General features: G+C 50.0%; 1 pseudogene; it reads right to left on the reverse strand.

The window, feature by feature from the left end:
* Nucleotides 1-2003: 2003 nt before the first annotated feature.
* On the reverse strand, nucleotides 2004-18104 carry LOC119231416 (glyceraldehyde-3-phosphate dehydrogenase-like; annotated as a pseudogene).
* Between the last annotated feature and the right edge of the window lie 4024 nt (nucleotides 18105-22128).

Here is a 22128-nt window from a genome sequence, read left to right on the forward strand (position 1 = left end):
GGGTTGGGGGCAGAGACAATGTTTGAATAAATTTTGTAGCCCCAGGGCTACAACCTGTTGTTGAATCGAAAGCGGTCCTGCAGGGAGCAGAGAAGGGGAAGCGCACTTCAGGCTGGAGAAACTGCATGAGCAAAAGCTGGAGGGTGATCACAGTGGGAGAGAAGGTAGAAGAGGGTGATGGGGAAACCCAATTGGAGGGATGGAAGAGACACCCCCTTTAAATTTCCTTGTTTTGAACCTGTTCTGGAGCTCAGCAGCAGGCTTCCAGGAAATATTCTGGCTACATTTGAACGCCTACGAAGGCAGGGAGCTCATTCTCTCCTTGATTTTCCCTTTTATCTTAGAGCATTTTTTGAAAAAAAAAAAAAAAAAAAAAAAAAAAATTTCTTTCTTCAACTAAGTGGATGCTGATTCTTTTGAGGTGCCTATGACCTCTCAAGCTGCTTGCTTCCTTGGTGCTGCATTGCTGAGGGCTTGAGAGCCAGGCCAAGTTTGGCCTTTATTCTGCCTGCCGAGGAAGCCCTGGGAGGCCTCCCAGGAGGAGGCTGTGAAGAGGCAGAGTCTGCTCAGGAAGATGACTCCACTGCCTGAGCCGGGGCAGGAGTCTTAGACACCTGTCTCTCTGCACTAATGTGGGAAGCAGAGGGCCGGTGACTACCATTCTCAGACAAACAGGTTAAGGCCAGTGGCCTTAGGTTTGGCCTGAGAGGAGACCCGTGTGAAAGTTTATACCTTAGGGTCATCCCAAGTCTGGGTATCATGGAAGCGGATGCCTTCCCAACCCCACTGCCCCTCTGGAGTCTGTTTTTCTATACAACCAGAGATGGCAGGCAGATGCAGGAACCTAGGGTCTTGGGGTGAAGGGAGTCTTCAGCTCTTCTCTAGACCTGATGGAGAGAGGCAGCTGGAGGGCTGCAGTAGATGGCCATGGTGGGGACTGGCGCTCAGTGGGAGAGACAGTCAGCCCTCCACCCTGAGATCGGGGCTTCACCCACCCCAGGATCCCTTCTGACCTTTGCATTCTCCAAAAAAAAAGTCAAGGTGATGACAAGACACATCTATCGCATCTCAGCCATCATTGCAGTTGAAAGATGGGCCCGGAGCAGGTGGACTGCTTCAATTATGATGGATGAGGACGGTGACAGCTCTCGGGAGAGCTGCGGGAACCTGGCAAGTGTTCATTCAGCTATGACTCCTCTGGTAGCAATTTGACAAGATCAGAGCACTTTATGGAAGTGGAAAGTTTGGGGACCTCGGGGTTTGCTCGACCCAGGGACTCTGTCCGCTGAAGCCCTCTGCCAGCAATGCAGGAGGGTGAGGTCACCAGTGCTGGCAGCTCTCCTAGGAGGGCCACTACAGGGGAGGCAGGAGCCACCCTGGGGAGTGGTTCTACCCCATGAGGCTTTCTGACTCAGGCCCCATGCTCCAGGCCTGAGACTCGCCTGCTTCATTTCTCCCTTCCAAAGCTCTGAGAAAGGCCCCCAGCCACTGATGAGGGGACACCAACACATCTCCTCCAAGTCAGATGCTGTGTGAGGTACTGGGAAACAGGGTGAAAAGAAATTAGATCCTATCCAGTGGTCCTGTCTCTGGATAAAGAAATAGGCAGGACCAGGCTGCCCTGTCTGTCATTGGTTCTGAGCTTTAGTTGGGTCATTTGTTTTTCTGGGTACGGTGTACTTTATTGATGGTTATAGCAAGGTAGGGTTCTCTAAGCCCTGCTCCTTCTTTAGGGATGGACACTGTCCAGGTCAGATTCTCAGTGTGTTGGATGAATCGGGGAGGAACTCCCCAGCAACTGAGGCCTCTCTCTTCCTCCTGTGCTCTCTCTGGGGCTGTGGTCTGGGGGTTCTTATTCCTTGGAGGCCATAAGGTCCACTTTAGGGATGGACACTGTCCAGGTCAGATTCTCAGTGTGTTGGATGAATAGGGGAGGAACTCCCCAGCAGCTGAGGCCTCTCTCTTCCTCCTGTGCTCTCTCTGGGGCTATGGTCTGGGGGTTCTTATTCCTTGGAGGCCATAAGGTCCACCACCACATGGCTGTTGCAAAACTCATTGTCATATGAGGAAATGAGCTTGTTAGAGTGGTTATTGAGGGCAATGTCAGCCCCAACGTTGAAGGTGGAGGAGTAGATGTCACTGTCAAAGTCACTGGAGTCAGTGTAGCTCAGGATGTCCTTGAGGTGCCCTGGGATGCTTGTTTCACCACCTTCTTGATGTTATTGTATTTGGCAGCTTTCTGAGGGTGGCAGATCAGACCCATGACCAACATGTTAAGAGTGGGCATACTGAAGGCTAGGCCAGTGAGTTTCCTGTTTAGTTCAGTGATGATCTTGCCTACAGCCTTGGCGGTGCCATTAGAAGCAGATAGTATGTTCTGGATAGCCCCCTGGCCATCACATCATAGTTTCCCCAGGCGTTGTCCAGTCTTCTGGGTGACAGTGATGGCATGAACTAGGGCCACAAGTCCTTCCACAATGCCAAAGTTGTCGTGGGTGACCTTGGTCAGGGGGTCAAGAAGTTGGTGAAGGGGGCATTATTGACAATCTTGCAGAGTTGTCATACTTTCATGATTCATGCACATCACAAGCATGGGTCATCAGCAGAAGGAGCAGAGGTGATGACCCTTTGGTTCCACCCTTGAAGTGAACACTAGCCTTCTCCAAGTTTGTGAAGATACCAGTGGATTCCACAGCATATTAAGCACTAGAATAACTCCCATTTGATGTATCTCTAGAAGATAGAGATTGGCTTTTCCTTGATGATAAGCTTTTCATTCTCAGCCTTGACTATGCCTTTGAACTTTCCAAGGATGGAATTGTACTGGAACATGTAGATCAGGTAGCTGAGGTCAATGAGGGGGTCACTGATGGACTAGATAACATAAAATCAGTCCTGGTGAGCAAGTGTCCAGTAGAGTCCATTATTTTTCACCTTCACCATTGTGTCTCAGGGTACAGTTGTTTGCTGAATGTGCATGCTCAGAGTTCCTGAGTCATTTCTTTGGGGGCATGGTGGCTGGGAAGAAGGTAAGGTAACCCGCAGGAGCACTGGGTTTATCACAGGTGGTCAGTCAATACTAGCTTTCCTCCCTCACCAATTCTGTTGCCCCTTTGGTGACTTTGCTTAGTCATTCAGCAAAACTGGAAGGAGCACCTCCTGTGTTCCAGGCCCTGGGCTTGGTCACCAGTAATAGATGTCCTGCAGATGAGGGCTCACAGCTTTATCTGCTTAGAGGATGTGGATGCAGTTGGACCAGACAGTCCCTGGGTCCTTGCTGCCCCTCAGTGGTTGCTGGGTAGAGGCATCCACTTTGCAGAAGGATGTCTGGCCCAGCTCTGCTTCAGCATTCTTGGACCCATGTGCCTTCTAGACATGGGCAGTCTTCTTGGCATAAGTTCTGCTCTGAAGCCAGCATTCAGGAGCCTCTTCACTGAGGAGGGTAGTCTTCCTAGATCTGGAAGGGGACCCCCAGTGGGGTCAACTCAGGTCAAAGGAGCACCAGTTCCTCAAATTCTTCAGGAACTACTCTCTTCATTGAGGGTGAGGTTGGGAGATAAACAGGTAAGTCTCAGCCCCTCCAGGAGTTTTGGGCTTTGGAGGGAGAACAGGCATCAGGCATTGAACCCTCTGCAGGAACTGGTAAGGAGACCTGATGAGACTCAGGTGAGACTCTGAGGAGGGGACTCTTTATGTTGGTAGGGAGATCAGGGAGATGAGGGAGGGCCACAGACAAGGGGCATTTTATCTCCACTTAGAGGGATGCCCCCAGAGAATGCTGAGGGAGCACTGTAACTGGAGCAAAGCCTCCTGGGCAAGACCCCTCCTCTGGGCCTCAGTATTCCCATCTGCTAAGTGACGGGGTGCCTCAGGGAATTTGAAGACCCTCCTAGCATCGTACTGGCAAGTTCAGGACATCACTTCCCCTCAGAGTCAATGGCCGGGAAAAAAGAAACTGTGGTTCTTACTTGGGACTTCCCTGTGTACCCCAGAAAGCTAACTGACTCCTGTGGATCTCTTGTCCCATGATGCCACCTCCACCCCCAGATGTAAGCCATAGATAGCCTTCCTCTCTTGCTTTATAATATGCTCTGTGGTTATACCCATGCAAGTATTGGATAAATACTTTTATGTTGTTTTGACTATAAACTATTGTCATTTGATTAGACAAGAGATTTTAATGGCAATGTCCAGAATATTGAAATCACTCACAAGCTGTGTGTCCTTGGTAAAATTATGTCTTCTCTGGGCCTTAATTTTCTCCTTTATAAAATGAAGGTGTCATTCCTACCTGGTCCCTACTCTGGGATTGTGTAATGTGCTGAGTCCTAGAAATAGCAGCTAAAGGAGGAGACCTGGTGAGGGAGGCATAGTGGGAGAGATGACTTTCATGGACCTGTTAGCCAGTGTCAAAGGGACTCTGGCCTGATCTTTCAGCCTCTTGTTGGGACACCTTGTGGGTGGGGATGGTTGTCAGTGTTTTGCTTCCTGGCCCATATGACCAGATGTGGACAGTGCTGGCTTCCCTCTCAGGCCACCTTCAGGAGAGACATGTTGAAGCTGCTCAATACAGAGGTCTCCAGATCTCAGAGGAGTTCATAGAATTAAGCCCACAAACTCACTTGGCTCCTTCTTCTCTTCTGGCCTGATCTCTGCCCTAACAATCCCTTCAGGGCAAATAAAAAAGACCTAAACCAGATGCTACAGACCAGGCCTGAGGGTCCTACCCCTTTATCTACCCCATCACTGTCCTCTCCATGTCTCCTAGTCTATGTGCCAAACCTATGTGCCTGTATCATGAGCAAAGGTAAGGAGCATGGACTTGGGGGGCCAGTTGACTCAAACTGATCCCAGGCTCTGCTCTGCCACTTTCCTCCTGGATGACTTCAGGTAAAGCATTTGATCTTTCTGAGTCTCAGTTTCTGAACTGCAGTGTTAGGATTGTAGTAGCGCTTATTCCATAGGAGGGTTGTGAGGAATAGTGAGATAACAAGAGTGATGTTGGAAGGCTCTTGGTGATGTTTCAGGGAAGTGCCCTGAGAAGTGCCCCTGTTGTTCTCAGGACTTCAGGTCACTGCACTACACCTCCTTGCTGGAGCATGTGACTGAGTGGATCTAATCATAGTCTCTCTTGGGATTTTATACACTAGCTGAAGGAAAGAAGGCCTCTTTTTGCTTAGCTGTAAAGTTATAAGATGTAACTTTGAAGGTGCTTGCAGACATGGTTATCATCTTGATGGAACACCTGGCCAATCAGAAAAATCCAACCTGAAGAGAAGCAGAGAAGTAGAGAGACAGTTCTGGCTGCCTTAGAACCCCTGGTTCCAGTAATCTCTGTGTCCTGCGTCATCCCTGTCATTCCTGAGCTTTGCTGTGTGAGTGATGTCCGTACATTTCCTTGCAACCAAAGGATCTCAACAAATATGAACAAACTTAGCACAGTGCCTGGCTTATAGCAAAGGTTCAATAAGAGGAAGCTCTCAGATTGACCCCAGTCAGGCTCTGTGTGGCTTGGCATGGAGACTGAATGTCCATCTCCACTTGTCTATGGCCACCTTGTCGTGAGCACTCGTGTATCCTCTCTGCCACTCTCGGGCTGCCTGTGTGAAGCATGAAGTAGTGGGTGGCTTGAGCCGGAGCCTGCCTGGCCCTGAAGGCAGCAGTGCCAGCCCATGTAAAACAGCACCACGGACAGTGGCAGCTCAGATGCAGCCTCCTGCCACAGGACACAGACACAATCAAGCTGCCGACATCCTTCTCCATGTCGGGGTCTGATAATGAACAAGTAATTTATGTCCAGGAGTCAGTGGAGCCTGTCGCAGGCTGGGGCTGAAATGTTACTACGAGGGATTCCTATGAAGGTCATTGCCCTGCTCTTGCCACTGTTAAGGGTTGTCTGCAAATGGTGTCCCCTTGGAGGTGTCCCCTGTTCTCCTGGCTTCTTTAGGGAGAGAAGGGTACACTTTTGAGCCCCATGCTTACTGTGATCCTGAATTTGGCAATTTCTGACCTCAGACTGCTGTGGTGAGAAGGGAGATCCAGAGTGAGCTGGTGTAGTGGATGTACAGTGTCTGTGAGTGGGGAGGGCAGGGATTGGGCATCCCTCTTTGGACCAAAACATGACTCTAAGGACCTTCTGCCTGAATTAATTTGGATCAAATGGCTGATAGGACAGGAATGGTGTTTTGGGGACAAAGTAATAGCATCTGTTTTGAAAATGTGGAAAGAGAAGGGATAAAGGAGAAGACTGGGCTGGTGAGCAGGGAAACCTCTCGAGTCTTCTCTTTTTTTTTTTTTAAGAGTTATTTATTTATTTGTTTGTTTGTTTATTTGTTTATTTATACAAGCACTGGGCACAGTCAGAAGCGCGGGAGGGTGAGAGAACCCACCAGAGCCAGAGTGGGGAGCAGAGCAGGCAGAAGGACCGAAGCACACTGCTGAGGGGAGCAGCGGGCGCTGCAAGAGAGGTCTGCACGCCATGCGGGACCCTCCCCTGGTGGCCGGGGAGCAGCCGGGGATCGAACCGGCGCTGCAGAGGCCGCGGGCAGCCCCGCAACCCAGCGCTCAGCCGCTGCGCCACAGGGGAGGCCCTCTCAAGTCTTCTCATGGGCCTTAGTTTCCTTGTGTGGCAGTGGGCTGGAGAGCCTTCGTCAATCTGAGAAGTAGGCAAAGCACTGGAGTCTTCACTGGACAATAGAGTGACTGATTCATCTTGGCTTGCCTGAGACTTTGTTGGTTTTACTCTGAAAGTTCCATATGCCAGGAATGAGGCTGGTTCGTCATCCTGCTGGGCAGAGGTTGCTGCCAGGTCACTCACTTCCTTTCAGGCTGACCTGGCCCTGGCAGATTGCTGGCCCTGGTTTGGCCCAAGGATGTGAAGGAAGCTGAGAGGTGTAGGCCAGGCTGACTGTTGAGGTGACATAGCATTGAGCCTGCTGGCTCTCCTGAGGGGGAGCAAGAGAAAGCCATGTGTGCTCAGGACCCTACTCTGCCAGGGGTCCTGACTGAGCCCTCCCCATCCCACCGTCCAGCCCTTGTTGAGAAGTGATCATCTTCATCTGAGGTGGGACATCAGCCTTCAACTGGCCTATCCCCTCTTCCAAACCAGTGCTATAAGCCTAAAACATGCCTTTCCCCTAAGCTTACAGTAGTTCCCTGGCACCCTAGAGACGGCAAGCTGGTGAAGACAGAACACAGATTTTGTAGTCCAAAACATTGGAACTCAAGTTGGGCTGTGTGACCTTGGGAAAGGCCATTTACTTCCCTGAGCTTCATTTATAAAATGAGAAGAAAAAAAAAAAAAACAGCCCTGTGAAGTTAAAGGAAGCAGTAAATGAAGAAAATAACATATGTGTAAAGTGCTCACACAATCCAATATCTGCTACATAGTAAGTGCGAAAGACATGCTGGCTGTTGCTGTGATGGCTCAGAACTTGCCCAAAGCGCCTAGCCTGCCATTCAGCAACCACCGGTCCCTCCTTGCCTTGCAGCTTGGATTTATGTTCACATCCCTTACACCGACCCTTCTGCTGCCCACTCTTGCTGTTCTCAGTGCGATCACTTCCTTTTCTGTCTACCTACTTATGTGGATTTTTTTCTCCTGCCTGAAACTCCCTTCCTTGTTGAAGCTCTACTCTCCCTACCACAACCCCATTCTACCTCCTCCAGGAAGCCTTCCTCATAGCCCCAAGGTGAAATGGAGCTTTGCTTCCTCCTCAGTCTCACTGCACTTTGCACTTGGCACTGGTCATGAAGTCAGAATTCATTATTATAGTGATTTGCACCCATTTCTGTCTTCCCCACTAGATTGTGGGGTGCTTGAGAGGAAGACTGGAGACCCGTGCACCTCTGTTGGCTGCAGAGCCCAGCACAGAGCTTGGCACAGATTCACCATTCCAATGGAAGTGTTCACTGTTCTAAGAGAGTGGCAGACCAGAGCTGTGGGAGGTCAGAGGAAAGAGAAATCAGTGGGCTGGGAGCGTGACATGCTTTGGAAGGGTGGCATGAGAATTCAGCCTTGAAGGAACCGGAAAGTTAAATGATAAAGAGAAACAGAGGAACAGATATCCAGGCAGAGAAAATGGTGTGGGCAAAGGTTTAGGTGAGTGTGTGTTTAGGGAATACAAGGGGTCTTGCTGGGAAGAGTAGGTTTGCAGAGAAAGGCAGGCTGGACTCTTGCCAAGAAGGGTACTGCCCCTTGTTCTTGCCTGATGGAGAAAGCTCTCTGCCTGGGCCAAAGAGCCAGGTGCATCAGGAAGACGGGTGAGTAGAGTCATCAGGAAAAAAAAAAAACACACAGGACATGCTTACAAACCTGAATCTCAGATAAACAATGAATACTTTTAAAAAGGTATAAGTATGTTTCAAGTAAGCGTGAGACATGCTTATACTAAAAAGTTATTTATTGTTTATGTGTAATTCAGACTTCACTGAAAATCTCGTGTTTCCATGTGCTACCTCTGGCAACCCTGCATGTGAAGAATGCCGTGATGCTGCGGTGTCAGAGGCATCATTACCATTTTTTGGACCATTGCTTCATGAGCAAAGACAGATCGAAGTGTGTGAATCCCCACAGCACCTAAATGCAGATAAACATGACGAACGGTAATGGCTCCGGAGGAGCCAACAGGAGGGTTTTCGGAGCAGGTGAGTGATGGGTGTGTTGGGAACGAGCGTCTGGGCTCTGCAGCTCAGGCCTCACCTGCCATCCCTGGAGAGTGAGGCTCCCGAGAGGGGCTATTCTGAAGGCGTGAGGCTCAGGGCTGGAGAAACAAGGCTAGAAGAGATGATGGGTTCCCAGGCGAGCCCACTTAATGTCCACTCTGTTAATTAGGGCCAGAGATTTAGCAATGCTATGTGAGAGGATGGTGTGGGGGTGGCCTGGAGAGAGTTTCTATTGGGATCCCTGTTTCTATGGTGATGGGAACTCTGTGCTCCTTGCCTGGAAGGAAAGATGGCGGCGTCAGAAACAGCTTCTTCCACCCAACCCGGGTTCAGTGGTCTCCGGGCCATGGTCTCATGGGCCACAGAGGGGGATGGAGAGGGGTCTTGAGGATGTACACATTAATGGATAGAGTGACAAAGAAGGTGAGCTCTCCCTCCGCTCTTTGCAGCTGCCAGGCCCTCAGGGAAGACAATATTTACCATGCATCAGCTGCGAGCTAAAGTCTTGTACGATACCTTGGGTAAATTTACAGTAATTGTTTGGTGTTATCCCCTTTTACAGAGATGGAAAATGAGGTTCAGAGAGTTGAAAAGAGTTCAAAACTGCAAAACAGGGCTTGAACCTCTGTTCACGTACCTCCAAATCTTGATTCTTTTTTTCTCTGTCACAATGGAAATAACTTCCTGGAGGCCCCACCATGGGCTCCAGTGCCTGATTTCAAGGTTCCTGACTGAGCACCCCAGTTCCTGATTCAGATAGTTCATCCAGATGTGGGACTGGCCAGTCGTTAACCACCATAGCTCTTGCTCTGTGGGTGCCAAAGCTGATGGCAACTGCCATGTTTCCAGGAGGGGCTTGTCACTGCTACTTTTCCCCAAATACCTCCCATACTCCTTTGACCTCTGTACTGCTGGTCACTGGGCTCCCTGAGCAATGGTTTGCACCTGTTCATGAACCACCTGAAATTACTGGTTACCCTGAGTGGCCAGCTCCTGGGGTGAGGGGTGGGATAAGAACTGTGTATGTTTGTTTGTTTGGCTTTTGCATAGAAGAACTAGGGTGTAGGCCAGAGGTGCAGGGATGAGAGGATTCACCAGAGACAGGGTGGGGAGCAGAACAGGTGGATCTACTGAAATACATTGCTAAGGGGAACAGCGGGCAAGACAGGAGAGGTCTGCTGTGCCATGTGGGTAGCCCCCTCGCTGGGGATCAAACTCAAGCCATAGCAGTGACAGCACTGAGACTTAGCCCCTAGGCCACCAAGGAGGCCCAAGAACTGTGTATGTTAACTCTTCCTCTTTGGTGTTCCAAAGTGCAAGGGAGAGAGGTGAAAGACCAACAGTTTTTTACTAAGCTACAAGAATTCAGGCAAGAACTGGTGACAAGATACCTGCTTGCATAAATGCTGATCAGTCTGGACTGAGCCTGTCTGACCAGATTGTTTAATAACTGATCCTTCAAGGGAGCAATGATGTAGTAGTTAAGGCAATGCTAGCTAGTTTCTATAACAAACAACCCCCGTATATACCATGATTCAAACACAACATGTCTCACTCATGTTATGTGCCAGACATGTGATCTGATAGGTGTAGGGCTGCCCAATAAAATATGGGCTACTTAGTTGAATTTGAATTTCAGGTAAACAATGAATAATTTTTTTGGTATAAGTTGGTCCTAAATTTTTGGTATAAGTTGTTAACTCTCTGATCCTGAGGGCTGAGAGCTGGTCCAGAAATGTACCTCTGTCCCTAATTTATTCCCAACACATTATACTAAACATTATTCATTGCTTGTCTAAAATTCACACTTAATGGGGTATCCTGTTTTGGTTTTGCTTCTATTTTTGTTAATTCTGGCAACTCTAGATAAGTCGGAAAGTGGTCCTGCTTCAATCCTAGTTCAGAGACCCCAGCCTGTCACCTCTGTCTCTGTACCTTCAGCCTGTAGTTTCCAAGGTCATGACACTCATTTGCATCAAACTGTGAAAGGGGAAGGAGCCTGGAAGATCGCTGGGGAGGTATTTCTGGGCCTCAGCTGTACCTAGGGCACACGACTGTGCTCTCATTGGCCAAAACTGAGGGTGCGGCCACACCCATCTCCAAGGAAGCCTGGGGAATGGAGCTTCTGGCTCTGTGCTCAGGAAGAAGGAGGTTTCATGAATAGCTGGCTGGTCTCTCCCATTTTTTAAAAAAAGCTCTCAAAAGAAGGCAGAATATCTTTTCTAGGGTCATCTTTTTCAAACTACAGCTTTACTTCAGCAAACATGCACTCCAGGAGGGAACAAACCTATGTCTGTTTTTGTTGATGATAATCTTCCTTTCCTCTGCTTCCCTTGCAGAAAACAAACATTTATATCTTCCATGTTGAGGACATGTTTTGTTTTTTTTTTTCCCTAGACAAAGGTCTGGTAATGGATTGTCAAGTTTTATCCTTAAAAAAGAAGCAGGAGGGAGCATTGTAACTTTGAATCTTGGCATCTAACACCTTCTAGCTGTGGGATCTTGGACTAGTGACTTAACATCTCTAAGCTGCAGTCTCATTATCTGTGAAATGGGAACAATGACACTTACCTCATGTATGGCTGTGGATGCAGCCTGGTCCAACTCTAGGTATATAACTGGAGTTCAGTGAACAGGAGTGACCTCGTGCTCCTGTCCCATTTAGTTCCTGTACGAGGGACCTCACTTGATCCTGAGCTGAGCCAATCTGGAGGACTGATTGGAGAGACTTTTCCAGATATCAGCCTGCAGCACTGAGAAGACCCAAGTGGACAACCTCAGCTTGGTAATAGCCTGGCGGCATTAGCCAGGAGAACTATCTGCCTGAGAACTTTTCTCCTGGCCCCAGTCATTAGTGGACTCCCGCCTGGAGCCTGAGGGAGGGAGATGCAGTGGGTAAACATGGAGAGGCCCATTCTAATAAAACTTCAACCAAATGGTGGCCCTCAAGCCTCCCTGGTGGCCCTCAAGCCTCCCTGCAGCATCAAAGCAGGAAAGAGGTGGTCCCCACAGGGGCACAGACTGGCTGTGACCACCCAGGAGTTGGGGCATCTAGGGTGGAGATGGTGCTCCTCAGTGGGAGGTGGCCTAAATGTGGGCCCAGGAGCAGAAAAGGGGAGTTCTTCCATGATTTGGCAAAAGTCAATGGAGGGAAGAAGACACAGTAGCTATTGGGACTTGCTGGTAAAAATGCCTAAGTGTTTCAGAACTACTTAAAGAGATGTAACTACAAATTTGTAGTTACTCAGTGGAGAGGGCACAATGAGTCAGTGGAACTGTTAGGGGGAAAGGATGTCCTGAGCTAATTCCATGCAGGCTTTGTGGACTCCACCCCCACTCCAGACTAAAGCCATCAAGACATTGGGAAAGACAAATCCCATTATCACCAAAGGGAGGGTGGCTGGGACCTAAGGGTGGAGTTAAGCAGCCAGGGTTGGTATAAAAACCAAACACGTGGGCTTTGGGGGGCTCGCTCTGTTGCTCGCCTCCTGGCTTCACGGCTCCTGGCTCGTGGCCAGCTCTCAGAGTGCAATTTGGGATTCCAGATATGGCGGATCGAGTAGGACGCGTTTAAAACTTTGTCTCCCACTTTTCTCCCTGAGTTGTACATTTCCTCATTTGCCCTTCCCTTGTAAATAAACCTTTTATTAACCTTTTGTGTGTGCCTGCAGTAGAGTATTGATAAGACCTTTTAAGCGCGTGGGTGAGGACCCACAGTCAGGCACCCTGATTTGTATTAGGGCTGCTCTATAACAAAACAATGGTTATCAGTAATGACAGACCCCAGAGTAAACCTGGAGTTGGTATGTCTGAGGTAACCCAAGTCGCATTATTTTCTTCAAAGAATAACTCCCCCAAGTCAACTTGATTGCTTTGGCATGGGTGGGTCCCCTCAACTGATTTTTGCCTTTCAGCAAAAAAATGGTTTACCATCCTTGACTTGGACTCATCTTCTTTGCTCTTTCCCTGCCTGCAACCCACGCCCCTCCGATTAAGGACAGATTGTCTTCTGCTTGCTGAATCATTAATTTGGGGTGTGTGGCTCTTGCCTGGCAGAGCTTTTTCTGCTCTGAAAAACTCTGATTATAAATAGTTCAATAATACATGTCCTCCTGAGCTTACGATTCGGGCTTATGTAATTGGAAATGTGGATGTGAAGCAAGTTAAAGTTGATGCCATAAAGACAGTAAAATAATTAATCACTTTGCTCTGTTTAATAGATTCAAGGGCACAGGAACAGCCTTGTGGCCAGGGCAAGTCCTCTGGAGTGGTACTTGCTCTCAAGTGGTACTTGATCAAGTGGTACTTGATCTTGGCAGGCACTGGGGGAAGATGCCCCAGAAATCAGTGTCAGGGGTCAGAGGATGGGAACACCCCACAGCCCACTGAGCTCCTGCTTGTAAAGGTCTCAGGCCTCTGTGGCCCTCTGCCCTCCCCCCAACCCCCCCCTCCCGCCCCCTGCCACAGGCTCTGGGTGCCTGGATTCTGCAGGGTGTGGATGTGCTCTCAAGCGCTCACCTGGCTCAGCCTGCCTGGTTGGGCGCTGGATGTGGTGCTCTGATTAGAATAAGCCCTGTGCAACCCACAGAGGATGTGTCCAACCACTGTTTTATCCACACCACACTCCGGGAAGCAGACAGAGCAGTTACCCCTCCCCCTCTACCTGTCCTCAGGGAAAACAGAGGCTTGGCTCCGTTCTGGGGGAAATGGTGCATCTCACATGTATCTTTTTCAAAGTCACGTGGCTGGCTGCTCGAACCCGGGCTTGTATTTCTGTCCCGGTGACTCCTCAGCCTGTGTCCTCTTGATTCTGCCTTGCCGGCTTCCTGAGGGGCCAGGAGCATAAGGGTATGGGTATCTGTGGGAGGGAGGCTGCTCAGAGGCAGGGGGTCAGCAGCATGCTGGGAGAGCTAGCATTATTTGTGCATCAGTAATGTACCCCACACTATTGAAACCACTCTCGCCTATTTATTCTTCAAATCATTCCCTGAGCTGGTTGCTATTACTGTCTCCATTTTAGAGATAAGGAAATAGGCACAGAGAGGTTAAGAAACTCGTACAAGGTGGCACAGCTAGTACGTGGTAGAGACGGGATACGGGCTGCTACTCTCAACCACTATTCTCTATGTCTCCTTGGAAGCCCATTTGCAGCCTTGAGGCAGGGTCTTCTTTTCCCTGACTTGGTACCTCAGCAGCAAGCCCAGAGAAGGGGTTCACAAGATGTTTGTTGAAGGACTAGAAAGTACCACAGGTGGCCCTGTTACCTCTGGACTATCCAGGTCCGCACTGACTTCATTCATTTCGTCCTCTCTCATGTGTTTCTACATCTGGCCAGGCCCTGCCCCACCACAGGGGAGAAAGCAGTGGGGGAGCCAGTCTCTACTTCTGTGGAGGCAGGTGGAGTGTGTGTTTGTTGGGGGGGGGGTTCATATGGGAAGTGCAGGGACAGGAGCACCCTAGGTGCCCAAAGAGGGCAGCCAGGCAAGATGACAGGGGCGGGGTGGGGTCTGGGGGTTGAGGGGGAGCACAGGAATGTCAGGCAGAGGGGAGGGCATCAGCAAGGGCCTGGAGGCAGGAAGCAGCATAGGGTGAGTGGGCTCCGCTAGAGGCAAAGTTCAGCAGGAGTGGCAGGGAATAGGCAGAACTTTGGTTGGACTTGAGACACAGGTTGGACTAGAGTCATCTTGGAGCATCATGATCCAGTGAGGTTTTGGGAAACTAGAACTAGAGAGAGACCACGGGCTAGAGGCCAGTGAAGAGGGGCGGAGGCAGTGGGGATCAGGGCAGTGGCTGTGGTGGGGGTATGGAGGGAAGCCTGGAGCTTGACTTGTCATGCCTCTTCTTAGCCCCACCCACATCAGGGCCATTTTTAGGCTTGTTTTGTGGGTTTTAAGTGAGCTCTGTTCTGGGGAGGGGCTGAAACCATGCATTTGAGACCACAGTTAGTTCTTGCCTTTCCGACCCTCTTTTTTGAAAAAAGGGAATAGCTGTTCTGTGGGGGTTCTTGGTGTTTTTTTTTTTGCCAGAGTCTATCCAATATCACTTCTGGAGTGTGGAGAATGCATTGGGGGAAGAGCAAGAAAATTTTTACTGGCGTGGCCTAATTTTCTTCTTCGTGGCGACAGGTAACTATAGAAAGTTTGAGATGAGGCCAGAGTCAGAACCTCAAGGTAAAAGCAATACATGAGAGGGGTAAAGATGAGCCTCCATCCTTTCCAAAAATATGTGAGCTCATCATAGGACATTGGGCAAAGGACTTTTAGGACTCAGACCTGGGGTGGAGGGAGGGGGAGAAAGGACATGGAATGTTTCACAGCCATACAAGTCTTTGCTCAGATGTTCCCGTCCCCATCCCAGTGCTGTCCTATCCCATCAGGCCTGTTCTCCTTTCCTGTTAGGAAGCTGTCATCTGAGTTTTCCAGTGGGGTTCTTCCCCAGTCCTGGGCGGTGGTGAGACCCCAATTCCTGTGTTCCTCCATCCCTTTGCTGGAAGCCCCAACCCTCTGATTTCGATGTTCTGGCCACCTGGACCCACAGTCCAAAGTGAGTCCAAGCAGTCCACAGCAAGTGAAAAATATCCAGTCCATTTGACCAGTGGTGGCTGGAGAGGAGGCTGAGTGTGGGTGATCCTCCAAAAGTGGTGCCAGCAGAGACTGGTCAGTTCCTCATCACTGCATTCCAGCGCCTAGCCTGGAATGTAGTGGGTCCTCAATAAATATTTGTTGTGTGGAAGATGCCCTTTTCTCAAGTCTTAACTTCTCGGGAAATACAAAATGTAGACATGACATTAAAAATGCACATCGACTGTGAGATTCATTCTGCTCCTAGAAATGCCAAAATATGAGGGGGAGCAATACATGCATTTGAGAATCAAGAACGTGTGTGGTCATAGTGATGCTCCTATAAACCACAGTTTGCAAACCACCTCGTGACCAGGTCAGCCGTGAAGGGGCCATCACTTTCCGTTCTCCTGCCCCAGCTTGCTTTCTGTAGACACAGCTCCAGGCCTATGGATTTCTCAAGCCCAGTTTTCTCCTCCTCCAGAAAGTAGCCCCAGCACCGAGTCAGCGGTTGTGCGCGCATGAGCTCCCCGTGCCATCCCGCTTTGACTTTGTAAATGACCGGACTGCACAACATATTTTCTTTGGAGTTTATAGGAATAATGGAAGTGACATAAAAGTGTGCAGCCAGACTCAAATGAAAGGACAAATGTAGTTGGCCAAAATGAACAATTATAGGAAACAAAGGGAAAATAACGATTAAAGATCTTTCATTACAGCCGGCTAATTATCATGAGTTCTGGACTTAACTGTTCAGGCATAGAATTAAAAACCTTAATTATATTGTCACCTTTGTCTCTCAGCTCCCATTGCCACAAATGAATCCATTTACTGTAAGTGCCGCTGATGAGCAGAAATTGATGGCAGTCCCAGTGAGGTGGGAGAAGGGGCCCAGGAGTGGGGGGGGCGGGGGACACCAGTCAGTGCTACCAGGCCCGCACAGCTGGGCGGCATCTGCATTCCAGGACATTATAAATTAGAAACACTTTTAATGAGACAAATACAGGTTTGATGGATTTTATGATTTCTTCTCCCCTTCAAACGGCTAACAATGCTCCTCCTCTTTCTTTCTATTAGAGCTGGCCTCTTGTTAAGTGATTGCGTTAATGGTCTTTGGAGACAGGCTGAGTGTGGGGGGACAAGGGGGACTTCCCTTGTGAGGGCACTGGAAGACTCTTCTCTCTAAAGGAAGACAATTCTCGGCTGTTGTTCCAAATGGGAGCCTTTTAGAGCCCAGCGCAATGAGTGGAAACGTGAGATTACTTTGAGAGCGAGGGAAATTGGAAAAGAAAGCTGCAGGATGGTTGGGGAAATAAAACCCTCAAAACTCTCATTTGAGAGCCAGCCAGTTCGATGAGAGAAGCCAGGTGGGGCTACTGGAGGTGGTCAAGTGGTCAATTTCTCGTTTTCAGGGCAGAGTGGGCTGCAGCTGGGATTGAGGGGTCCTAAAATCATCACCAAATACAGTCTAGTGCTTATGACACAAACTCAGGAGCCAGCCTGCCTGGGTGTGAATCCAGCTCCTCTCTGTGTGACTCTGGGCTAGCTACCTAACCTCTTTGTACCTCAACAGCCTCCTCTGTGGGCCTCCCTGGTGGTGCAAGAGGTTAAGCACAGCACTATGAAGCTATCCGCAGCCTCTGCAACATCACTTCAATCCCCCATGGCACAGCAGACCTCTCCTGTCTTGCCCCCTGCTCCCCTCAACAGTATATTTCAGTCTGCCTGTTCTGCTCCCAATTCTGTCTCTGGTGAATCCTCTCACCCCTTGCACCTCTGGCCTACACCCCAGTTCTTGTATGCATAAATAAATAAAATCTTAAAAAAAATAGCCTCTTGGGCTTCCCCTGGTAGTGCAGGTGGTTGATCCTAGCTCAGTGAAGCTCTCCACAGCCTCTGCAGTGCCGGTTCGATCCTGGTCGACCGGCGAGGCTCCCACATGGTGCACAGACCTCTCCTGTCGAGCCCGCTACTCCCCTCAGCAGTGTATTTCATCAGTCTGCCTGTTCTGTTCCTCGCTGTCTCTGGTGAATCCTCTCATCCTCCTGCGCATCTGGCCTGTACCCCCATTCTTGATAAATAAATAAATAAATCTTTAAAAAAAAAAGCCTCCTCTGTAAGGTGGAACTGTTGATAGAACCTATCACACAGGGTTGTTATGAGGAGTAAAAGAGTTTACATGCATAAAGCTCAGAACAGTGCATGGCTTATTATAAGAACTACAAAAGTGTCAAATATGCCAGGTTAAAAAAAATACAGTCTTCAATTGAAATATTAATTCTCCCACTTAATGGTGGTATGATTTAGCCATGTTATTTAACCTCTCTGAGCTCCTGTTTCTTCTATATACTGTGGGGTGGCGTTCACCATATGTGCTTAGAGGTTTATGCTGGGGAGTGCACCATTGCTAGGGACTGTTCTGTGCTGGTTCCCACTCTGCTGAGAGACAGTTTGGATTTCAGTGCCATGGGGAGAAAAGGCAGGATCATGGTCATGGAGAAACTTGGCTGAAAACAAATGAAAGTCATCTGCTGCCACACTCACTGGCTGTGGGTGTGTTGGGTTGTGGGTGTTCCTGAAGCAGGTGCCAGGCACACAACAGAATCTCAGGCACTGTGCTTCTCTACTGGAAATGAGTCGAGGTCTCTGGCCCTCCCTGCATATCTGGGGAGGGGGTTCAGCCATGCCTGGCTTCGGTGGCCCTCCTATCTCTTATCTTTGGGAGAGTCGGGAGCCTGTGTTGCCATGGTGACGTGGAGGAGTTAATGGGATGGAACTCCTCACAGGGCTGGCGGGGTTGGGGTTCGGGGTGGTGGGGATGGCAGCAGCGGCTGCACAGTGTTCAGATGCCCAAAACAAAAGGGTGAGCACCGCGGCCATGCAGGGTCTCAGCACAAGCCAGCTCGTGCAGATTTCAGGCTTTGCTGCCCAGAGAGCAGTGAGGATCGCTGTCGAGGGCCTTTCCTGCCATATCTGGCAGCCCTCCTCTGCTTCTGCCACCCCAGGAAAAGGCAAGGACAGGGTGATGCCAAACAGGGTGGGCAGAGGAGAAAGGAGGGGACCAATGAGACAGGAAACAATGTGCAAGAGAAAAGCACCCCACTTTGGAGAGAGGGTGTGGGGATTCTCCCCACCCTCACAATTCCTTAAGTGAAAACCCCAGCCAACTAGGTGTAATGGGTAACCAGGGGCTTTGATGTCCCTCAACATGTTTGTTTCTCCAAATACCCTGGGGTGGGGGGTGGTGGTGCCGTATCTGGGAGGGATGCTGCCTGAATCACATATAGTTTAATAGATTTAACTAGATCTCTTAAAAAAAAATACCTTGGGGGTATCTAAAGCAAGATTTATTATCCCATTTTGTTGATGAACAAGCTGACTCTTACTCATGTGATAAGCCTTCCCCAGGGTCAGTGACAGAGCTGGAATCAACCTTCTAACACCATGCCCTGTGTCTTTTCCCTTAAAACCATGAGAACCGGCAGGATTTTGGGGTTGGGGTGGGCTCAGCCCCATGCTGTCTGGGGTCCAGACTTTTTGCCTTTATGGCTCTGACTTTTCGTGCAGAAGCCCAGGGCCCTTCTTAGCTCTGAAATAGGTCTCTGCCAACTAGAAGCAGCTTGCTCCATTGGCAGATGCAGCTGTACCCCCTGAGCTGGGTACCCAGGACTGATGAGGATAACTTGGGTAGCTCCCTGACTCTGGGCCTAAGCTTCCTCGCCCATGGAATGGGGGCAGATATGCCTTGCCTCCAATGTCATAGATTGGCTGTGGAAGCTCTTAGAAGGTTGGCTATAGAGATGGTGCAGAGGCAGGAACTGTGGAAGATGAGCTATTGCAGATGACACGGGTAACTTTAGCAGTTTAAGAAGAAAGGGATTTAAGACAGGGAACCAGGTGCTCACACATCACGTAAAGGGTGAGAGACCCTTGATAGGGTCCCCAGAGATGACTGCCAGAACACTGTAGAACTGGCCTTCCACAGAAGCCCCCGCCTTGCCAGTTAGGAAAATGGGGACTAAGGGAGCAGCACCAGATAGGCCCACAGCAGTAAAGCAAGGATGCCCAGGCTCTGCTTCCCGGCACATGGGGATGCCTGCAAATCTTGCTGCTCAAGCTTAAGGGGCAGAAGCAGAAGCATAGTGCCTGCCTCCCTTCACCCTCCATTGACAGGCTGCACTTAAATCATATCCGGGGCCTTCACTGCAAAGGTGTCAGGAGGCTAACTCTCATGGTTTTGCTTTGTTAAAATCCTCAGGAGGAATTGCTGGGCCCATTTTGCTCTGGCAGAAGCTGAGCGTTTGGAGTCTGGCAGGGGCCAGGCTGCCTGTCCTGTCCTCCCCTGATCCCAGCCAGCTCTTGTCTCCTGCTGCAAGGGCCCTCTTGTTTCCATAGTACAGGCAGGCCACATGGAAGAAAGAGGAAAAGTATGCTGAGCACCAAGCATCCACCACACAGCCATGAGGTTGAACAAAGCAAGCATCCAGGGACCAAATTCGAATGGGAGGGATGCTTACCTGGGGAGAGCTGTCCCTTGGCCAAGGCTCCTACAGTGCCCCCATCTTAAGAAAGGGAGCACTTAGATTCCAGCAGCCTGAGATTCCACACCTTGTCAGCAACTGGTGGATGACCTTGGACACTTCACCCACATACGGACACGGACACGCCCACATGCAACCTTGGTGGAGAGTGCGTGAAGGCTTGATGGGAAAAAGCTCTTCATCCTGGCCCCACGTGTTCAGTTGTGACAATCTCAGCCTCCTGGTCAGACCCCTTGCCATTGGGTGACCATTCTGTGAGTGTGCCTCATTTTGCCGCTGCCATCAGGGCTGAGGTTTCCTGGAGTCCCCTCCTTACCTAAGATGGGGAACTCACATGCAGAGAGGTAAGGTGATGGATGTGACCCAGTCACTGGGCCATCTGTGACCCTGGAGGGCTATTGACCCCTCTAGGCTCCAGTGGGCTCATCAGTAAAATCGCCTTTCTGACTGGCCTCCAGGGTTAGCATGAGGATGAAGAGGACACTGTCCACACCAATCACTCAGCATAGTGCCGGCACTTAGCACAGCTCAGGAGACATCAGCTTCCCTGTCCCCACGGCCCGTTCTTCTTTCACTACCCTCTGATGCATCACAACCTGTGTGTCATCGCCCCTGGCCTCCCTTGTGAAGGCCACTGCAGGGCTACCCCTGAGCCCACTGAACCCGGCCACGTGTAACCATTGAGAGCCTAACAAGGTGTGACCTGAGGACCTGAGGAAAGGGATGGGGGCGTGAGCAGACAGGGCCAGAGCTTCTAGGCCCTGGCTGCACAGTGACAAGTACTGAAGCCAGCTCCCCTGGCAGAGATGGGATGGAACTGCAGCAAGCTTTACCTGCTGTTTATTTTACAGCTCCCAGCAACGCTAATTGTAGCAGGGCCTGAGACACTCTGGACCAGGTGTTCTGCTCCAACCTGCCTGGTTAGGACAGAAGAAGGATGGCCTTCCATCTCAGTGGCTTTCCTGGGCATCTCTGAATCCTTCGGGATAGGAACTAAGAGTCCCGCTTTGTGACAAGGAAATTGAGACACTGGGTTTGGATGGCTCTGATCCACGTGTCCTGAAAGAGAAGTGAAGAGACAAAGTAGGCTAACTCTCATAGTTTTGCTTTGTTAAAATCCTCAGGAAGAATTTGCTGGACCCATTTTGCTCTGGCAGGGGCCAGGCTGCCTGTCCTGTCCACGCCTATCCCAGCCAGCTCTTGTCTTGCAGGGGACATGGAAGGGGCCCTGCCATTCCTTGAGGCAGTCACCAGGATGTCCAGGCTCAGAAAGAGAGGCCTGGCGTGAAGAGGAAGGAGCTCCTAAGTGGGGCCAAGTGCAGTTCCTTCCAGGACCCATCTGTGTGGTGGCATCTTGAAGCCAGCATGGTCCCAGTGCAAGTTGTCCCCGGGTTTGGCTCTAAGATGGGTCGCTCCGTTCTCCCCGTGAGGATCTCACCTCTCGCCCCATGGCTGGGGAGCATCCATCACTCTGAATGTCTCAAACATTGAAAGAGATGGGATTATGGATGGTGCCAGGAGAAAAATAGAGATCTAACTCCCGAGTAAATGAATTTATCTATTCCCAGACCCAGGTCGGACACCACCGACTAGAGGAAGTCATTTATCTCTTTGAGAGATGATTTTAGAAATCCAGTCATGGACGTGTCAGTTCTGTGCTCTGCAACTCCAGGGTGCGATAGCGAAAGCCAAAGTGTCTTCTGCCACTGGAAGACAGCAGGAGGCCCCTAGGTGACGGACTGCTCCGCCTGACAGCAGGGTCCAGGCATCGGGTGCTAATTACCACATCCTCTTCTGAATTGGAGTCTGTGTTGTTCCTCTTCACTTCCTTTTGATTATCTCAGGGCAATTTTGAGAGAGCCGGGGACAAATTTAAGCAGAGCTGGTGCACACATTATTATGGCCTCTCTCTGGGCTTAAATGGCTCTCTTGAAAATAGGCCTTTTTATTTATCTTGTCTTCTCCTCTCCTTAAATTGTAGCCCAGCCCTAAAGGCATGGATTGATTGTGCATTTCCTTTGCTTTGGAATGAGTCTGTTTATCACTTCTGTGGGTCTGGAAATAGCAGGGGAGGCTGCTGGGACAAGATCCCTCCAAAAACCTCTTCTGTCCGCTCGGACCAAAGGTAGCTCTGCCTCCACCTACAGTTTGCATTAGGTGTAGGGGGGTGCAAGGTGTGTGTGGCAGGTAACTGGAGGTTTTATTTATTTCCTTATAAGTGGATGACTCCTTGGTCCTCGGACAGGTGCTGTTTAAGGTCAGTTTAACATCCTGGCCTCGGCTAGTGATGGAGTCAGAAGGGCCCTGGGCCCAGAACAGGAGGCCCTGCCCAGGTGCACTGGCATCAGGCTGGGGTGGGGGAC

Source organism: Talpa occidentalis, unplaced genomic scaffold (assembly GCF_014898055.3).
Source record: "Talpa occidentalis isolate TD23 unplaced genomic scaffold, MPIMG_talOcc4v2.1 talOcc4.7, whole genome shotgun sequence".
Taxonomy (NCBI): Eukaryota; Metazoa; Chordata; class Mammalia; order Eulipotyphla; family Talpidae; genus Talpa; species Talpa occidentalis.